Raw genomic sequence first — 17,965 nt, 5'->3', positions numbered from 1 at the left:
AAGCGTGCTTGGGCGAGAGTAGTACTAAGATGCATGACCTCTTGGAAGTCCTCGTGTTGCATCCCTCATTTTTGTTTTTACCGTCTTGCAAGAGGAATTAACAAGAACGACCACTCACGAGTGGATTTTTACGAAAATCCCTACCAGCCCGTCGCGTTGCAAATTGTGTGATCAGATCGCCGGTTCGGAATAGAAGGAAGCTAGTAGGTCGTACTAGGATTATATGAATTTTGGATAAGAAGTCTAATGGATGCGATTATACCAGCAACAAAACACCGTATCCCATCAGAACTCCGCAGTTATGCGTGCTTCGGCGAGAGTAGTAGTAGGATGTGTGACCCCTTGGGTAGTCCTCGTGTTGCAGCCATCATTTTTGGTTTGACTGTCTTGCGAGAGGAATTAACAAGAACGACCACTTGGAGTGTATTTTTAAGAAAATTGCTTCCAGCCCAACGCATGGCTATGCGTCTCGATCAGATCGCCGATTCGCACTGGGATCGGAAGGATGCTAGTAGGTCATACTAGGATTATATGAATGTTCGATAACATGTCTAATGGGTGCGAACATACCAGTACTAATGCACCGGATCCCATCAGAGCTCCGCAATCAAGCGTGCTTGGGGAGAGTCGTACTAGGTTAGGTGACCTCCTTAGAATTCCTCGTGTTGCACCCCTCGTTTCTGTTTTTGCCAGCTTGCGAGACAAATTAACAAGAACGACCACTTGGGAGTGGATATTTTGTAAAATTGCTCCGAGCCGATCGCGTAGCATTGGGTGTCAATTAGATCGACGGTTCGCATTGGGATCGGAACGAAGCTAGTAGGTCCTAAATGGATTATTTGAATTTTCTATAGGATGTCTAATGGGTGCGATCATACCTGCACTAATGCACCGGATCCGCTCAGAACTCCGCATTTAAGCTATCTTGGGCGAGAGTAGTACTAGGATGGGTGACCGACCTCCTGGGAAGTCCTCATGTCGCACCCCTCATTTTTGTTTTTACCAGCTTGCGAGGGGAATTAACAAGAACGACCACTTGGGAGTGTATTTTTAAGAAAATTGCTCCCAGCCCAACGCGTGGCTATGCATCTCGATCAGATCGCCGATTCGCATTGGGATCGTAATGAAGCTTGTACGTCATACTAGGATTATATGAATTTTCGATAAGAAGTCTAATGGGTGTGATCATACCAGCACTAATGCAACGGATCCCATCAGAACTCCGCGGTTAAGCGTGCTTGGGCGAGAGTAGTACTTCGATGCGTGATCTCCTGGGAAGTCCTCGTGTTGCACCCCTCGTTTTTGTTTCTACCTTCTTGCGAGAGGAATTAACAAGAATGACCACTCGGGAGTGGATTTTTAGGAAAATCGCTCCCAGCCCATCGCGCGGCGAAGGGTGTCGATCAGATCGCCGATTCGCATTGCGATCGGAAGGAAGCTAGTACGTCGTACTAGGATTACATGTATTTTGATAAAAAGTCTAATGGGTGCGATCATACCAGCACTAATGCCCCAGATTCCACCAGAACTCCGCTGTTAAGCGCGCTTGGGTGAGAGTAGTACTAGGATGGTGACCACCTGGGAAGTCCTCATATTGCAAACCTCGTTTTTGTTTTTACTAGCTTGCGAGAGGAAGTAACAAGAACGACCACTCAGGAGTGGATTTTTTGGAAAATCGCTCCCTGCCCATCGCGTAGCTATGCTTCTCGATCAGATCGCCGATTCGCATTGGGATCGTAATGAAGCTTGTACGTCGTACTAGGATTATATGAATTTTCGATAAGAAGTCTAATGGGTGTGATCATACCAGCACTAATGCAACGGATCCCATCAGAACTCGCGGTTAAGCGTGCTTGGGCGAGAGTAGTACTTAGATGCGTGATCTCCCGGGAAGTCCTCGTGTTGCACCCCTCGTTTTTGTTTCTACCTTCTTGCGAGAGGAATTAACAAGAATGACCACTCGGGAGTGGATTTTTAGGAAAATCGCTCCCAGCCCATCGCGCGGCGAAGGGTGTCGATCAGATCACCGATTCGCATTGCGATCGGAAGGAAGCTAGTACGTTGTACTAGGATTACATGTATTTTTGATAAAAAAAAAGTCTAATGGGTGCAATCATACCTGCACTAATGCCCCAGATTCCACCAGAAATCCGCTGTTAAGCGCGCTTGGGCGAGAGTAGTACTAGGATGGTGACCTCCTGGGAAGTCCTCATATTGCGAACCTCGTTTTTGTTTTTACTAGCTTGCGAGAGGAAGTAACAAGAACGACCACTCAGGAGTGGATTTTTTGGAAAATCGCTCCCTGCCCATCGCGTAGCTATGCGTCTCGATCAGATCGCCGATTCGCAGTGGGATCGTAATGAAGCTTGTACATCGTACTAGGATTATATGAATTTTCGATAAGAAGTCTAATGGGTGAGATCATACCAACACTAATGCAACGGATCCCATCAGAACTCTGCGGTTAAGCGTGCTTGGGCGAGAGTAGTACTTGGATGGGTGACCTCCTGGGAAGTCCTCGTGTTGCACTCCTAGTTTTTGTTTTTACCTTCTTGTGAGAGGAATTAACAAGAATGACCACTTGGGAGTGTATTTTTAGGAAGATCGCTCCCAACCCATCGTCTGGCGAAGGGTGTCGATCAGATCGGTGATTCATATTGCGATCGGAAGGAAGCTAGTACGTCGTACTAGGATTATATGAATTTTCGATAAAAAGTCTAATGGGTGTGATCATACCAATACTAATGCACCGGATTCCACCAGAACTCCGCGGTTAAGCTTGCTTGGGCGAGAGAAGTACTAGGATGCGTGACCTCCTGGGAAGTCCTTGTGTTGCACCCCTTGTTTTTGTTTTTACCGTCTTGCTAGAGGAATTAACAAGGACGACCACTCGAGAGTGAGTTTTTAGGAAATTGCTCCCAGCCCATCTGACTGAGCTGAGTTATTGCATATTTTATATATTTAGAACCAATATATTTTATTTATTTCATTACATTATTATTGGTTTTAGATGAAAAAATGGTTAAGATGAATAAATCAGATCGCCGGTTCGGATTGGGATCGGAAGGAAGCTAGTAGCTCGTACTTTGATTATCGGAATTTTCAATTGGAAGTCTAATGGGTGCGATCATACCGGCACTAATGCACCGGATCCCATCAGAACTCCGCAGTTAAGCGTGCTTGGGAGAGAGTAGTACATGGTTGGGTGACCTCCTAGGAAGTCCTCGTGTTGCACCCTTTGTTTTTGTTTTTACCGTCTTGCAAGAGGAATTAACAAGAATGACTACTCGGGAGTGGATTTTTAGGAAAATCGCTCACAGCCCATCGCGTGGCAAAGGGTATCGATCAGATCGGCGATTCACATTGCGATCGGAAGGAAGCTAGTACGTCGTACTAGGATTATATGAATTTTCGATAAAAAGTCTAATGGGTGCGATCATACCAATACTAATGCACCGGATTCCACCAGAACTCCGCGGTTAAGCTTGCTTGGGCGAGAGAAGTACTAGGATGCGTGACCTCCTGGGAAGTCCTTGTGTTGCACCCCTTGTTTTTGTTTTTACCGTCTTGCTAGAGGAATTAACAAGGACGACCACTCGAGAGTGAGTTTTTAGGAAATTGCTCCCAGCCCATCTGACTGAGCTGAGTTATTGCATATTTTATATATTTAGAACCAATATATTTTATTTATTTCATTACATTATTATTGGTTTTAGATGAAAAAATGGTTAAGATGAATAAATCAGATCGCCGGTTCGGATTGGGATCGGAAGGAAGCTAGTAGCTCGTACTTTGATTATCCGAATTTTCAATTGGAAGTCTAATGGGTGCGATCATACCGGCACTAATGCACCGGATCCCATCAGAACTCCGCAGTTAAGCGTGCTTGGGAGAGAGTAGTACATGGTTGGGTGACCTCCTGGGAAGTCCTCGTGTTGCACCCCTCGTTTCTGTTTTTTCCGTCTTGCGAGATGAATTAACAAGAATGACCACTCGAGACTGGATATTTCGGAAAATCGCTTCCAGCCCATCCCATGGCGAAGCGTGTCGATCAAATTAGCGGCTCACATTGCAATCGGAAGGAAGCTAGTACGTCGTACTGGGCTTATATGAATTTTCGATAAGAAGTCTAATGGGTATGATCATACCAGCACTAATGCAACGGATCCCATCAGAACTCCGCAGTTAAGCGTGCTTGGGCGAGAGTAGTACTAGGATGTGTGACCTCCTGGGAAGCCCCCGTGTTGCACCCCTCCTTTTTGCTTTTTCCGTCTTGCGAGAGGAATTATCAAGGAGGACCACTTGTGAGTCGATTTTTACGAAAATCCCTACCTGCCCGTCGCGTTGCAAATTGTGTCGATCAGATCGTCGGTTCGCATTGGGATCGGAAGGAAGCTTGTACGTTGTACCAGGATTATATGAATTTTCGATCAGAAGTCTATTGTGTACGATCATACCAGCAATATTGAAGCGGATCCCATCAGAACTCCGCAGTTAAGCGTGCTTGGGCGAGAGTAGTACTAGGAAGGGTGACTCGCCGGGAATTCCTCGTGTTGAACCCCTCGCTTTTGTTTTTGCCTGCTTGCGATAGTAATTAACAAGAAGGACCACTCGGGAGTGGATTTTTCGGAAAATCGCTCCGAGCCCATTGCTTAGTAATAGGTGTCAATGAGATCGATGGTTTGCATTGGGATCGGAAGAAAGCTAGTAGGTCGTACTAGGATTATTTGAATTTTCTATAAGATGTCTAATGGGTGCGATCATACCAGCACTAATGCACCGGATCCGATCAGAACTCCGCATTTAAGCTAGCTTCGGCGAGGGTACTACTTGGATGGGTGTTCTCCTGGGAAGTTCTCATATTGCAACCCTCGTTTTTGTTTTTACTAGCTTGCGAGAGGAATTAACAAGAACGACCACTCGGGAGTGGATTTTTTGGAAAATCGCTCCCTGCCCATCGCGTAGCTATGCGTCTCGATCAGATTGCCGATTCGCATTGGGATCGTAATGAAGCTTGTACGTCGTACTGGGATTATATGAATTTTCAATAAGAAGTCTGATGGGTGCGATCATACCAGCACTAATGCAACGGATCCCATTAGAAATCCGCGGTTAAGCGTGCTTGGGTGAGAGTAGTACTTGGATGCGTGATCTCCTGGGAAGTCCTCGTGTTTCACCCCTCGTTTTTGTTTTTACCTTCTTGCGAGAGGAATTAACAAGAACGACCACTTGGGAGTGTATTTTTAGGAAGATCGCTCCAAACCCATCGTGTGGCGAAGGGTATCGATCAGATCGTTGATTCACATTACGATTGGAAGGAAGCTAGTACGTTGTACTAGGATTATATGAATTTTCGATAAGAAGTCTAATGGGTGAGATCATGCCAACACTAATGCACCAGATCCCATCAGAACTCCGCAGTTAAGCGCGCTTGGGCGGGAGTAGTACTAGGATGGGTGACTTCCTGGGAAGTCCTCGTGTTGCACCCCTTGTTTTTGTTTTTACCGTCTTGCGAGAGGAATTAACAAGAATGACCACTCGGGAGTGGATTTTTAGGAAAATAGCTCCCAGCCCATCGCGTGGCGAAGGGTGTCGATCAGATTGGTGATTCACATTGCAATCGGAAGGAAGCTAGTACGTTGTACTAACATTATATGAATTTTCGATAAGAAGTCTAATCGGTGCGATCATACCAGCACTAATGCAACAGATCCCATCAGAACTCCGCGGTTAAGCGTGCTTGGGTGAGAGTAGTACTTGGATGCGTGATCTCCTAGGAAGTCCTCGTGTTGCACCCCTAGTTTTTGTTTTTACCTTCTTGCGAGAGGAATTAACAAGAACGACCACTTGGGAGTGTATTTTTAGGAAGATCGCTCCCAACCCATCGTATGGCGAAGGGTGTCGATCAGATCGTTGATTCACATTACGATCGGAAGGAAGCTAGTACGTTGTACTAGGATTATATGAATTTTCGATAAGAAGTCTAATGGGTGAGATCATGGCAACACTAATGCACCCGATCCCATCAGAACTCCGCAATTAAGCGCGCTTGGGCGGGAGTAGTACTAGGATGGGTGACTTCCTCGGAAGTCCTCGTGTTGCACCCCTTGTTTTTGTTTTTACCGTATTGCGAGAGGAATTAACAAGAATGACCACTCGGGAGTGGATTTTTAGGAAAATAGCTCCCAGCCCATCGCGTGGCGAAGGGTGTCGATCAGATTGGTGATTCACATTGCGATCGGAAGGAAGCTAGTACGTTGTACTAACATTATATGAATTTTCGATGAGAAGTCTAATGGGTGCAATCATACCAGTACTAATGCACCAGATTCCCTTAGAACTCCGCAGTTAAGTGTGCTTGGGCGAGAGTAGTACTAGGATGCGTGACCTCCTGGGAAGTCCTCATGTTGCACCCCTTGTTTTTGTTTTTACCGTCTTGCGAGAGGAATTAATAAGGACGACCACTCGGGAGTGGATTTTTAGGAAAATCGCTCCCAGCCCATCTGATTGAGCTGAGTTATTGCATATTTTATATATTTAGAACCATTATATTTTATTTATTTCATTACATTATTATTGGTTTTAGATGAAAAAATGGTTAAGATGAATAAATCCGAGTTGTAATTCAAATTGGTTAATTACAATGCGTATCGATCAGATCACCGGTTCGCATTGGGATCGGAAGGAAGCTTGTACGTCGTACTAGGATTATATGAATTTTCGATCAGAAGTCTATTGTGTACGATCATACCAGCACTATTGAACCGGATCCCATCAGAACTCCGTAGTTAAGCGTGCTTGGGCGAGAGTAGTACTAGGAAGGGTGACTCGCCGGGAATTCCTCGTGTTGAACCCCTCGCTTTTGTTTTTGCCTGCTTGCGATAGTAATTAACAAGAAGGACCACTCGGGAGTGGATTTTTCAAAAAATCGCTCCGAGCCCATCTGATTGGGCTGAGTTATTGCATAGTTTATATATTTAGAACCATTATATTTTATTTATTTCATTACATTATTATTGGTTTTAGATGAAAAAATGGTTAAGATGAATAAATCTGAGTTGTAATTCAAATTGGTTAAAGCGTATCGATCAGATCGTCGATTCGGGTTGGGATAGGAAGGATGCTAGTAGGTCGTACTAGGATTATATGAATTTTCGATAAGATGTCCAATGGGTGTGATCATACCAGCACTAATGCGTCGGATCCTATCAAAACTCCACAGTTAGGCATGCTTGGGGGATAGTAGTACTAGGATGGGTGACCTCCTGGGAATTCCTCGTGTTGCCCCATCGCTATTGTTTTTACCGTCTTGTGAGAGGAATTAACAAGAACAACCACTCGGGAGTGGATTTTTAGGAAAATTGCTCCCAGCCTATCGCGTAGCACTGGGTGTTGATCAGATCGCCAGTTCGCATTCGGATCGGAATTGAAGCTTGTAGGTCGTGCTAGGATTATATGAATTTTCGATGAGAAGTCTAAAGGGTGCGATCATACCAGCACTATTGCACTGGATCCGATCAGAACTTCGCAGTTAAGCGTGCTTGGGCGAGGGTAGTACTCAGATGGTGACCTCCTGGGAGGTCCTCGTGTTGCACCCTTGTTTTTGTTTTTACCGGCTTGCTAGAGGAATTAACAAGAACGACCACTCGGGAGTGGATTTTTTGGAAAATCGCTCCGAGACCATCGCATAGCAATAGGTGTCGATCAGATTGCCGGTTCGCATTGGGTTCAGAAGAAAGCTAGTAGGTCGTACTAGGATTATATGAATTTTCAATAAGATGTCTAATTGGTGCGATCATACCAGCACTAATGCACCAGATCCCATCAAAACTCCGCAGTTAAGCTTGCTTGGGCGAGAGTTGTACATGGATGGGTGACCTCCTGAGAAATACTCGTGTTGCACCCCTCGTTTTTGTTTCTTTTGTCTTGTGAGATTAATTAACAAGAATGACAATTTGGGAGTGGATTTTTACTAAAATCGTGCCCACCCTAACGCGTAGCATCGAGTGTCGATCAGATCGCCAGTTTACATTGGGATAGGAAGGAAGCTAGTAGGTCATACTAGGATTTTATGAATTTTCGATAAGAAGTCTAATGAGTGCGATCATACCAGCACTAATGCACCGGATCCCATCAGAACTGTGCAGTTAAGCGTGCTTGGGCAAGAGTAGTACTAGGATGAGTGACCTCCTGGCAAGTCCACGTGTTGCACCCCTCATTTTTATTTTTACCGTCTTGCGGGAGGAATTAACAAGAATGACCACTCGGGAGTGGATTTTTACGAAAATCACTCCCAGCGCATTGTGTAGCGATGGGTGTCGATCAGATCGCTGGTGCGCATTGCGATCGGAAGGAAGCTAGTACGTCGTACTAGGATTATATGAATTTTCGATAAGAAGTCTAATGGGTGCAATCATACCCAACACTAATGCACCGGATCCCATTAGAACTCTGCAATTAAGCGTGCTTGGGCGAGAGAAGTACTAGGATGCGTGACCTCCTGGGAAGTCCTTGTGTTGCACCCCTCGTTTTTGTCTCCACCATCTTGCGAGATGAATTAACAAGAACGTCCATTCGAGATTGGATTTTTAGAAAAATCGCTCCCAACCCATTGTGTAGGTGTGGGTGTCGATCTGATCGCCAGTTCGCATTGGAATCGAAAGGAAGCTAGTAAGTCGTACTAGGATTATATGAATTTTCGATAAGAAGTCTAATGGGTGGGATCATACCAGCACTAATGCACCAGATCCCATCTGTACTCCACAGTTAAACTTGCTTGGGTGAGAGTAGTACTAGGATGGGTGACCTCCTGGGAATTCCTCGTGTTGCAGCCCTCGCTTTTGTTTTAACCTGCTTGCGAGAGGAATTATCAAGAATGACCACTCGTAAGTGGATTTTTTGGAAAATCACTCTCAGCCCATCGCGTAGCAATAGGTGTCGATTAGATCGCCAGTTCGCATTGGGATCGGAAGAAAGCTAGTAGGTCGTACTCGGATTATATGAATTTTCGATAAGAAGTCTAATGGGTGCGATCATACCAGTACTAATGCATCGGATCCCATGAAAACTCCGCAGTCAAGCATGCTTGGGCGAGAGTAGTACTAGGATGGGTGACCTCCTCGGACATCCTCGTGTTGCAACCCTCATTTTTGTTTCTACCGTCTTGCGAGATGCATTAACAAGAACGACAACTTGGGAGTTGATTTTTACTAAAATTGTGCCCACCCCAACGCGTAGCTATGGGGTCGATCAGATCGCCGGTTCGCATTGGGATCTGAAGGAAGCTTGTAGGTCGTACTAGGATTATATGAATTTTCAATAGGAAGTCTAATGGGTGCGATCATACCAGCACTAATGCACCGGATCCCCTCAGAAGTACGCAGTCAAGCGTGCTTGGGCGATTGTAGTATTAGGATGGGTGACCTCCTGGGAAGTCCTCGTGTTGCACCCCTCGTTTTTGTTTTTACCGTCTTGCGAGAGGAATTGACAAGGACGACCACTTGGGAGTGGAGTTTTCATAAAATCGCTCCTAGCCAATCGCGTAGCTATGGTTTGGACTGACAACCCATCACCAAATGGTCACACACATCCCCTCTCAGCCCCTCCAACAGTATATGAGTTTTCCAAGACTTGGTCCTTAGGCTTTTGTTACTTTTGATTCACTTTTTGGGAGCAAACTCAAGATGAGACTTCAGACGGTTTTTCTGGAAATTCTTGCTTGATTTGTTTCGAAACCTTTGTAAGTAGATTCTCCCAAAACACTCTTCATATAAGTTGTTCCAATCTAGTTTTCATTGTTATATTTTTTGTAATTATTCGTGAACGTTTGATGGGTGAAAAGTATGTTTAAGCAAGCAAAGGTCATATTGGGCAATAGTCTGGATAGTGCGTGATTGCTTAAATTTTTTTATGAAGTTTTTGGCAGGATCCTCTTCTGATCTTTTTGTGGTTTAGAGTTCACATGTAATTTCGATGTAAATTTGTTGCATGTTAAAAGTTTTCACTAGGAGTTTTGCAGAATTTTAGAAAGTTGAAAACTGGAGGTGTAAAAATAGTTTATGTTTTGAGAAAGATTGGATCTTTTGTTATGGAAACATGTTCTTATGGTCTTGATTTCACATATGTTATTCTTAGGAGTTTGATCTACACGTTAGGAAGTTATTTTGAAGATTTATGGTTGTGATCTTGAGGAAATGAAGTTTTATGTATGCTAAGATCTGGGTAGAACGTAAACTTGTGGCTCGCAGATTATTTTGTGTTTTGATGCAATTTTTGCCATGTGATCTTGAGTTTAATGTTTGGATCAAAATTAGGACTTGAATATGAGGCATATGATGTTATTTCTTGATGGTTTACTTCATGAAAAATTCGGATATGGTGGTTTGATCTAAAACTGAAGCATGTGGTACTCGATTTTGAAGATAATGTGCAACCCGATTGTGTTGGATGATGTTTTGTGATTTTTGTAATCTTTGGTTTATTTGTACAAGTATGATAGTGATTAGGATTGATTTATAAGCGTGTTAAGAGTATGTTTTATGAACTTTTGGAGTTCTTGGAGTTAATTTGTAGAGTGTTAGACCAAGAACATCAATGTTGTTCTTTGTGGTCAAAACTTTATGTTTCGGCTTATTTCTTTTTGTAAGAAATTGTGATTTTTATGATATGTGTATTTTTAATGTCTTAGCATGATATTAAAGCATAGGATGTGATTTTTGTATGTTGCATAATTCGATTTTAGCATTTAGCATGAAAGTTGAAGTTTGAAAAAATTGCAACAAAAATCAAGGATTTTAGCTTTAATATGTTTTGGCCCATGCTTGGATCTTGTAGCTACGTTCTGGTTTAAATTTTTCTAATTAAATATTTAGATTTAGGACAAACTTTACATGAGAAATATAAATTTTTGTGAGTTTTGGACTTAGGATACGAAATCCTTAAATAAATGGTAAAATGATCATTTTTCCACATGTAGATGGGAAAATGGTAATTTTGTTATGAGTTAATGATTTTATATTTCTAAGTATGTTAGTGAGGAGTTTCTAACCTTTAGAAATATCTCCTTACAATTCCTGTAACAGCACGCTATAAATTCAATGGTGGAATTTCTATAGACTTTAGGAATCTTGTGGAAACTCTGTAAGTTTTCACGAATCGACCAATTGCGTAGGTTTTAGTCTCTAAGCATAGTCAGTGTTACCACTTACTATGGTGCTAGAAGCGCGATTTCATTTATTTATGATAGTTAGAAGTGTCACAATGTGATATGGTCTATGACATTAGACTCAATAGATTATTTAGAATTTTAAGGAGCAATATTCTCATTTTCAGTTTTCGAACGAAATGCTTATTCAAAAACGTGTTTTGTTTATTTTGAAGCACTTCGGGGTTGAATTTTGATAAATGAATTGTACAGTTAGTTTAGTGTGTATGTTTAAGATTTTTTAGTGTAAAATTTCTTTTCACTTTTTCGGAGTAAATAGTAACCTCGATAGTTGCACCAAGTGTAGTGTTTTCAGAATCACAGTGTGGAATGTCTAAATTAGGTTAGAGAAATTTTATTTAGACACTTGGCAAGATCTTAGCCACACTTGGTAAATAGTATTGGACACTTGGCACCAAGAGGAAGCATGAGATGAAAATGTGAAGGAAATCAAGGTGTGAGATCATCTCAACTACGCAAAATCCTATTCCATCCAACCATCCAGATTGTGTCAAACCAAAGAGGGTTTCTATGACGCCTCCAACCTTCGCTTGGGATGTAATAGAGATTAAAGCGTCGAGACATGCAACACAAGGTTACATAACCTCGTTCATGACAATCTAAACCAGCTGCCTCACACGCTCTATGGCACAAAGGGTCGGGGCTGGAAATATCAAAATATGATCAAGTCTCCTGTCGCCATCTAGTTCCTCCACAATCCTCTCGATCCACTAGTCCATTGGGTCCATCTGCATCTACAACTTTTGTCATTCGAAATGATAGTGGGTCCACAAAAGGTGAGATTTATCTGAAATCTCAGTAAGTTAGACAACCAACATACACAAAGATAGACTATGCACGAAGAATGATAAATGTGAAGAGAAATGTTGCGGGACGGTCGGGGTGTTAAAGGTGGGCAACCCTCCATTGAGACAGTGACACGTTGGAAAAAAATACAATAAAATAGTTAGATCTCACAGCACAGAATCAGTACACGCAAGAGGCAAAAATTGTTGTTCTCCAAGCTCTCTTCCTCTTTTCGTCTTTATCTCCAAGCTCTCAAGCCCATCTCTTTGCACCTCCACCAAGAAGAATCGTTTGTGCTCAAATTGGATGATAATTATGACGAAGCAAAAATGAAAAAAGTATGAGCATTTTAGATTTTTATTTTTGAACTTTTCTGTTCAGAGCTTGTAAAGCTGTGAACTGATCTTTGATTTTTATTTTTTATTTTTTTTGGAATGTTATGCAGGAATTCAACAATCTCTGTGGCTGAGAATCACAAAGAAGAAAAGTACCAAATAGCTCTGATGGTGATGAGCTTATAATGACCCATTTCTTCACCAAAATCTTCATCTGAAATTTAACCTTTTTTCTTTGGTTTGGTTTTGCAGGCTCCTCCTTTTACCTTAAAAGATCATCACTTGAAAGAGATGGTGAGATTGACTATGTGATCATAGATTTTCTGGGTAGATTTTTATATATTAGCATTGTAATGGGTTTTGGGTAGATTTTCATATATTAGCATTGTGTTCTGATTGTATGTGCATGAAATTAAGCCTGCGATAAAGGAAGATGAAAATGCAGTTAAAATAGGCAAGGTAGAGGCAGTGAATGTTGAAAATGAGAGGACGAAAAATGTGGCAACTGAAGAAATCTAGTCTCAGAAGCCGATTCTTGCAAACCAGGAGAGGAAATGCAGGGTTCAATTGTCGAGTCTCTGATTGGATGTATGCAAATATAGAATAAACACAATAAATAGCTTAGGTGGCGCAGAGCTATTGGAGGGCTGTTTAACGAGGGGAAGCAGCCAGACCGCTCCCCAGGTTTACTCAAACGTGAAATGCATGCAATGTAGAAAAACTGTATTTGTCTCCCATTTAGATTTCTAAACAAAAAAATAGATTTTTGATACACATTTTCTTACAGAGAACATAATTTCACTTTCGTCTTTAAAACTTAGTTTTTCATCATCAATCACATAAAATTATAGAATTAACATAACGTATAGTATCATCACAGTTCTCAATATGCCCTATGAGTACCTGCCGGTGATTATAGTACAACTCACGTTAAAACTACATTGTCTGCAAACTCGTTCTCAATACATTGGTAACATAACATAACATAACATCATAATAATCATAACATGTACACAAACCAGCATTAGGTGTCGTAACATATGATTTCGCTCTGGCGTTCTTTAAAAAGAACCAATTCGAAACCTGTTGACTGTTCTTTGTCAACCTAGAGGCTATCACTCCATATTTAATTACTCCAGAGTGGACAGAGGAGTCCCACCAGGATACTTCCCCACTTTGAGGTTGTGATAAAATAATTTTTCATGCAATACTTTAAAAAAAATTATTTTCATGATATGCATGTATGCAACACCTTTAAAAAATGATAGTTGTATGCAAAATGATAAAATGAAACATAAGATGTGACATTTCATGCTCAAAATGACAGTTATAAAATGAATGCAACATTTATTAATAAATAATAAATAATTATCCAAATGTAAGTTAGAGGCCAACTTACAGACTGTTGAAGTTGGAAGTGGGGTAGTGGCAGTGATAAAAATGTACTAAGTTAGAATCTATACTAGTTTAAGGAAAAATAAAATTTTATAGATAAAGAGAAATTTCGAAAATACTCCTAAACTTCCAAATATTGCTATTAATGCAAATACTCTCCAATTTTAACCAAAATTCATAGTCCTCATATCTTGCACATTCTAAGATCGTTTATGCCTTAAAAATATCAAATTGATCTTAGCCTATTCACTCTTAGTTCGTGTCATGCTCTCTAGTTGATGCCTATATGAAATTTTGACTATTGATCCTCGTGAATTCATGCATAACAAATTCCTCCCAGGAAAGAATGATCACTATAAATCCTCAATGACATAATAAAAGGTTAACTTTGAACAAGTTTATCCCAACACTTAACCTTGAAGAAGTTGATTGCAACACTTCATCCCAATACTCGATTGAAGCTACTTCTTTACCCAACAAAAGTAACTTCATTGGCAAGTGTACAAATCAAGATCAATTGGATGGTGAGGATTGAGCCCACATTTTGTAAACTGCTGTCATATGCTTTCCAACTGTAAGAGGCGAGGCATTACAAATAGAATAATGCTAGAGCCACTGCTCGCTGGAGCCTCCACTGGGCTCTAGCATGTGTTTTTTATATGTTTTTTTTTTAATTTTCTTTTATATAAATTTTTTAACAACTTTAAATATTTTGAAAAAAAAAAACAAAAATTCACAACATCAGTAAAAAATATTTCATTAATCATGAAGTAAAATAAAAAATCATAAAAGATATTTTTTATTTTATTTTGTGATTAAGAAAGTTTTTTTTAATGATATTCTAAATTTATTTTATTTTTTAAAAATATTTAAAAGTGATAAAAAAATCTATGTAAAAAATAACTTAAAAAAAGCGCACAAAAAAATACATACTAGAGCTAGCAGGAGCTCCTAGCAGGACCACCAAGCAGTGGCTCTAGCATTGTCCTTACAAACAATGCGAAATCAGATCGGTGAGGTGGCAATCTTGTGCAACACGTGGCACTTTTTCATTGGTTCAATTGGTATCTAAAAATTACAAAAGTTTTTATTGTATCCTAAATTTTTAAAAATCTCAACTAAACTAATGGTGTAAAACATTATTTAAGAATACTAATAGGGTGTCGCCTAGCAGTGACTGTTGGGCATGCCACTAGACAAAATTTTCCTTTTTGATTTTTTTATTCATATCTTTTTAGTATTTTTAAACATTTTTAAAAATATAAAAATATATCAATACACTAATAGTCACTTTCTTAATTAGTAAATAAAAGAAAAAAATGTGAAAAAAATTAAATGCACGAGTGGTCAAAATGAGGGGCAAAATGAGGCGGCATAGTAGCATTATTCTTTATCTAATTATGATCCTAAGTATCTCAATTAATGAAAAAATCAAATTATTTTTTGTATTTTATTTGAAAGTTTGAGAAATTTGTAATTATTAGATAATGACTAGATAAAAAAGTTGAAAAATTAAAAATGAAAAATGAAAAATATTTATATTTGAATGATATTTACATCTTAATATGAAAAGAGATGGGTTGAGACATAAACCGAACCGGCATAAGCCTCTACCTGCGAGACTTGTTTGAAAATAGATTCTCATCCCAAAATTCTCATCTCATCTCATTTCATTTCATCTCATTCCTAAACATAATTCAAATGAAAAATTTTTAAATTAATCATTACAACTTTTTCAAACTAATCATTATAACTTTCACAAACTTTTAAATACAAAATATAATATAATTCAACATTTTCAAATAAAAATAATATTATAAAACTATATTTTAACAATATTTTAATTTTATAATATTTTTTATTCAAATTTTTCTCCTTACTTTCCTAAAATTTAAAAAAAAATTCAAGTTAAACTATCTCATTACTATTTACAAAATATGTTATTATTACTCATAAAATTCTCATTTCATCTAACTTTCCAAACAAGTCCTAAGACTACCTGTGCGAGTAAGATCATATGCGGAGCACGTGATGATGAGAAGAGGTTTCTCAGTGATAATCCAACGGATCTAATAAAGCCATGTAAAGGTCAATACCTGTCACGATCAAGGCAATATCTTTTTTTTTTTCCTAAGCAAGCTTGCATATTATAAATAAAAAGAAACTATTACAAAATATTAAGGAGGATCTTTTCCACTGTCAATATACAAAATAGCAGAAAGAATAATATCTAATGGAATGCTACCAAACAAAGAGTTTGTAGCTGCCCATTGCGCAACCGAATGCGCAAATCAATTTTGGGATTGATCAATCTTGTGAAAACTCCAGCCTGTGTGGGATTTCAAGGACTTTGCGATATCTTTCGAGATAGGTGCTATTTGCCATATTTGTTCTTCCTTATAAAAGGAAGAAATCACCAACTGAGAGTCTCCAACTAGGGAGATAAAAGGATGGTTGAGACGTTCCTCCATTTTAAGAGCTAACTTTGCCGCAAGTGCCTCTGCCATTACCGGGGTCGTAGAAAAATTTGTCTCAGTCCAGATTTCGATGACTTCTCTTATTGAGTTTCTACTTACAACTGAAGCCAAGGAGAAAGAATTCCTGACTACTGCATCAAAGGAAATACATATTTGATTTGTGAGAGATTTTTGTCATTCCTTCTCCACTTTGGATTCAAGCTTTTCTTCCCATGCATGAAGATTTTTTTGATAAGAGAGATTCAACTGCTGTGAAAGATTGTGGAGAGAGAGTTCCTTGCGATTATGAACTTGGTCATTTCGTAGCCTTCAGATAATGTCTAGAATTAGACTCACAAAGATTTTGAAACGGTGTTCTTTCTGGGAAGTAAGACCGAGTTTTTTCTGAGGATATAAAATAATATGAAACCAATCCTTCATTGAATTTACCGCCAAGGAAGATAGATTTAAAGGCCATCTGCTACAACTCCAGAGAATTCTGATTATGGGATATTCAATGAATAAGTGCATGAGAGTCTCTTCTTTTTCATCACAGAGCAGACAGTTTATGGAAGAAATGCTTGGAATGAATCTTTTAAGGTGCTTTATTGTCGGCAAAATATCTCAAAGTATCTTCCATAAGAGAAGAGTGTGTTTGTCATGTATCCTGAATTTCTAAATTTTCCCCCATGGTATATCTGGGATTGCTTCTCTGGAGTAGTTTGTGATAGTTGATGCAAGATGGTGGGCACTTTTAACTGCGAATATCCCATTTTGGGTTTTAGTCCAAATAGCACAATCCGCAACTTGGTTGGATATGGGTAGAGAAATTTTAAGAATTTCCTTTATGCTTTCTTGTTGGAACAGAGAAGTTAAAAATGAGAGATTCTGGGATTTATCATTCTAAATAATCAGGTTTGAGACCTTGAGGGTAGTTGAGAAATCAGCTGTGTGGGTGAGGGGGAAAGGTTTAAAGTTTTCCAGAGTCGGGATTCAGAGATCTAGCCAAGCTCTCACAGACAAACCATTTGCAATTTTGAAACAAATACCTTTTTCCAGGAGTGGTCTTATCTTTAGAATTCTTTTCCAGAGACTCGAGTTAGTTACCATTTTTATTCCTAATTTGAAAACGTTTGATTTCAAATATTTCTTGGATAGAAGCTTGTGCCAAATATTGTAGCTTGGTTGTCTTATTTCCCATCCTGTCTTCACTATCAAGGCTACATTCATATTTTCCATCAGTTTTAATCCCAGTCCACCGTCTTTTTTCGATTGGCAAATAGATTTCCATGATTTTAAGCAAAGTTTGTGCTTTGGGTTATTTGATTTTCCCCACCAAAAATTTTTGAAGTTAGTTTTCAACTTCTTGCAAATTGATTTTGGTAGCATATGCGTTGACATTTGATATGTTGGGATGATGCTTGCTACTGATCTGATGAGCATCGTTCTACCGGTTTGAGAGAACATTTTTTATTTCCAACCATCCAACCTTTTATTGATTTTTTCTATCAAATCTTTGTAGTCCTCTTTCCTAGATAGACTAAAAGTTGTTAGCATATTCAAATATTTTATTTTTGAAGACGACTTTTTGTATAGCATATTTTTTAAGATTACTCTTCTTGTTGCTTGACTAGTATTATTGAATAACGTAGATAGATTTAGGACTTGTTTGTTTTTAGAGATGAGATGAGATGAGATTAAAGTTAAAAAGTTGAATAAAATATTGTTAGAATATATTTTTTAATATTATTTTTATTTTAAAATTTGAA

The 17,965-nt window shown here is 39.5% G+C and overlaps 16 non-coding genes and 13 pseudogenes across 16 annotated transcripts; all 29 read left to right on the top strand.

The window, feature by feature from the left end:
• Positions 1-248: 248 nt before the first annotated feature.
• On the top strand, positions 249-367 carry LOC121236312 (annotated as a pseudogene).
• A 189-nt stretch (positions 368-556) lies between these two features.
• On the top strand, positions 557-674 carry LOC121236310 (annotated as a pseudogene).
• Positions 675-864: 190 nt separating this feature from the next.
• LOC121236311 lies at positions 865-987 on the top strand (annotated as a pseudogene).
• A 190-nt stretch (positions 988-1,177) lies between these two features.
• On the top strand, positions 1,178-1,296 carry LOC121236306. Its single transcript, XR_005934733.1, has one exon. It is a non-coding gene; the product is annotated as a 5S ribosomal RNA (ribosomal RNA).
• Positions 1,297-1,485: 189 nt separating this feature from the next.
• Positions 1,486-1,603, top strand: LOC121236308 (annotated as a pseudogene).
• Positions 1,604-1,793: 190 nt separating this feature from the next.
• Positions 1,794-1,911, top strand: LOC121236299 (annotated as a pseudogene).
• Positions 1,912-2,105: 194 nt separating this feature from the next.
• Positions 2,106-2,223, top strand: LOC121236314 (annotated as a pseudogene).
• Positions 2,224-2,413: 190 nt separating this feature from the next.
• Positions 2,414-2,532, top strand: LOC121236240. The gene has a single exon (XR_005934681.1). It is a non-coding gene; the product is annotated as a 5S ribosomal RNA (ribosomal RNA).
• A 190-nt stretch (positions 2,533-2,722) lies between these two features.
• On the top strand, positions 2,723-2,841 carry LOC121236304 (annotated as a pseudogene).
• Positions 2,842-3,119: 278 nt separating this feature from the next.
• On the top strand, positions 3,120-3,238 carry LOC121236294. The gene has a single exon (XR_005934728.1). It is a non-coding gene; the product is annotated as a 5S ribosomal RNA (ribosomal RNA).
• Positions 3,239-3,428: 190 nt separating this feature from the next.
• LOC121236302 lies at positions 3,429-3,547 on the top strand (annotated as a pseudogene).
• A 278-nt stretch (positions 3,548-3,825) lies between these two features.
• Positions 3,826-3,944, top strand: LOC121236234. Its single transcript, XR_005934675.1, has one exon. It is a non-coding gene; the product is annotated as a 5S ribosomal RNA (ribosomal RNA).
• Positions 3,945-4,134: 190 nt separating this feature from the next.
• On the top strand, positions 4,135-4,253 carry LOC121236316. The gene has a single exon (XR_005934734.1). It is a non-coding gene; the product is annotated as a 5S ribosomal RNA (ribosomal RNA).
• Positions 4,254-4,443: 190 nt separating this feature from the next.
• On the top strand, positions 4,444-4,562 carry LOC121236305 (annotated as a pseudogene).
• A 190-nt stretch (positions 4,563-4,752) lies between these two features.
• Positions 4,753-4,871, top strand: LOC121236313 (annotated as a pseudogene).
• Positions 4,872-5,061: 190 nt separating this feature from the next.
• LOC121236298 lies at positions 5,062-5,180 on the top strand. Its single transcript, XR_005934731.1, has one exon. It is a non-coding gene; the product is annotated as a 5S ribosomal RNA (ribosomal RNA).
• A 190-nt stretch (positions 5,181-5,370) lies between these two features.
• Positions 5,371-5,489, top strand: LOC121236263. The gene has a single exon (XR_005934703.1). It is a non-coding gene; the product is annotated as a 5S ribosomal RNA (ribosomal RNA).
• A 190-nt stretch (positions 5,490-5,679) lies between these two features.
• On the top strand, positions 5,680-5,798 carry LOC121236292. The gene has a single exon (XR_005934726.1). It is a non-coding gene; the product is annotated as a 5S ribosomal RNA (ribosomal RNA).
• A 190-nt stretch (positions 5,799-5,988) lies between these two features.
• LOC121236309 lies at positions 5,989-6,107 on the top strand (annotated as a pseudogene).
• A 190-nt stretch (positions 6,108-6,297) lies between these two features.
• On the top strand, positions 6,298-6,416 carry LOC121236290. Its single transcript, XR_005934723.1, has one exon. It is a non-coding gene; the product is annotated as a 5S ribosomal RNA (ribosomal RNA).
• Positions 6,417-6,737: 321 nt separating this feature from the next.
• Positions 6,738-6,856, top strand: LOC121236289. The gene has a single exon (XR_005934722.1). It is a non-coding gene; the product is annotated as a 5S ribosomal RNA (ribosomal RNA).
• A 315-nt stretch (positions 6,857-7,171) lies between these two features.
• LOC121236315 lies at positions 7,172-7,290 on the top strand (annotated as a pseudogene).
• Positions 7,291-7,480: 190 nt separating this feature from the next.
• LOC121236251 lies at positions 7,481-7,598 on the top strand. The gene has a single exon (XR_005934692.1). It is a non-coding gene; the product is annotated as a 5S ribosomal RNA (ribosomal RNA).
• A 189-nt stretch (positions 7,599-7,787) lies between these two features.
• LOC121236286 lies at positions 7,788-7,906 on the top strand. Its single transcript, XR_005934719.1, has one exon. It is a non-coding gene; the product is annotated as a 5S ribosomal RNA (ribosomal RNA).
• A 190-nt stretch (positions 7,907-8,096) lies between these two features.
• On the top strand, positions 8,097-8,215 carry LOC121236293. Its single transcript, XR_005934727.1, has one exon. It is a non-coding gene; the product is annotated as a 5S ribosomal RNA (ribosomal RNA).
• A 190-nt stretch (positions 8,216-8,405) lies between these two features.
• LOC121236297 lies at positions 8,406-8,525 on the top strand. The gene has a single exon (XR_005934730.1). It is a non-coding gene; the product is annotated as a 5S ribosomal RNA (ribosomal RNA).
• Positions 8,526-8,715: 190 nt separating this feature from the next.
• LOC121236291 lies at positions 8,716-8,834 on the top strand. Its single transcript, XR_005934725.1, has one exon. It is a non-coding gene; the product is annotated as a 5S ribosomal RNA (ribosomal RNA).
• Positions 8,835-9,024: 190 nt separating this feature from the next.
• On the top strand, positions 9,025-9,143 carry LOC121236303 (annotated as a pseudogene).
• A 189-nt stretch (positions 9,144-9,332) lies between these two features.
• Positions 9,333-9,451, top strand: LOC121236295. Its single transcript, XR_005934729.1, has one exon. It is a non-coding gene; the product is annotated as a 5S ribosomal RNA (ribosomal RNA).
• The last annotated feature ends 8,514 nt before the right edge of the window (positions 9,452-17,965 follow it).

This window comes from Juglans microcarpa x Juglans regia, chromosome 6D (assembly GCF_004785595.1).
Source record: "Juglans microcarpa x Juglans regia isolate MS1-56 chromosome 6D, Jm3101_v1.0, whole genome shotgun sequence".
NCBI lineage: Eukaryota > Viridiplantae > Streptophyta > Magnoliopsida > Fagales > Juglandaceae > Juglans > Juglans microcarpa x Juglans regia.
The sequence above is the reverse complement of the archived record's forward strand: the minus strand, read 5'-3'. Positions and strand labels throughout refer to the sequence as shown.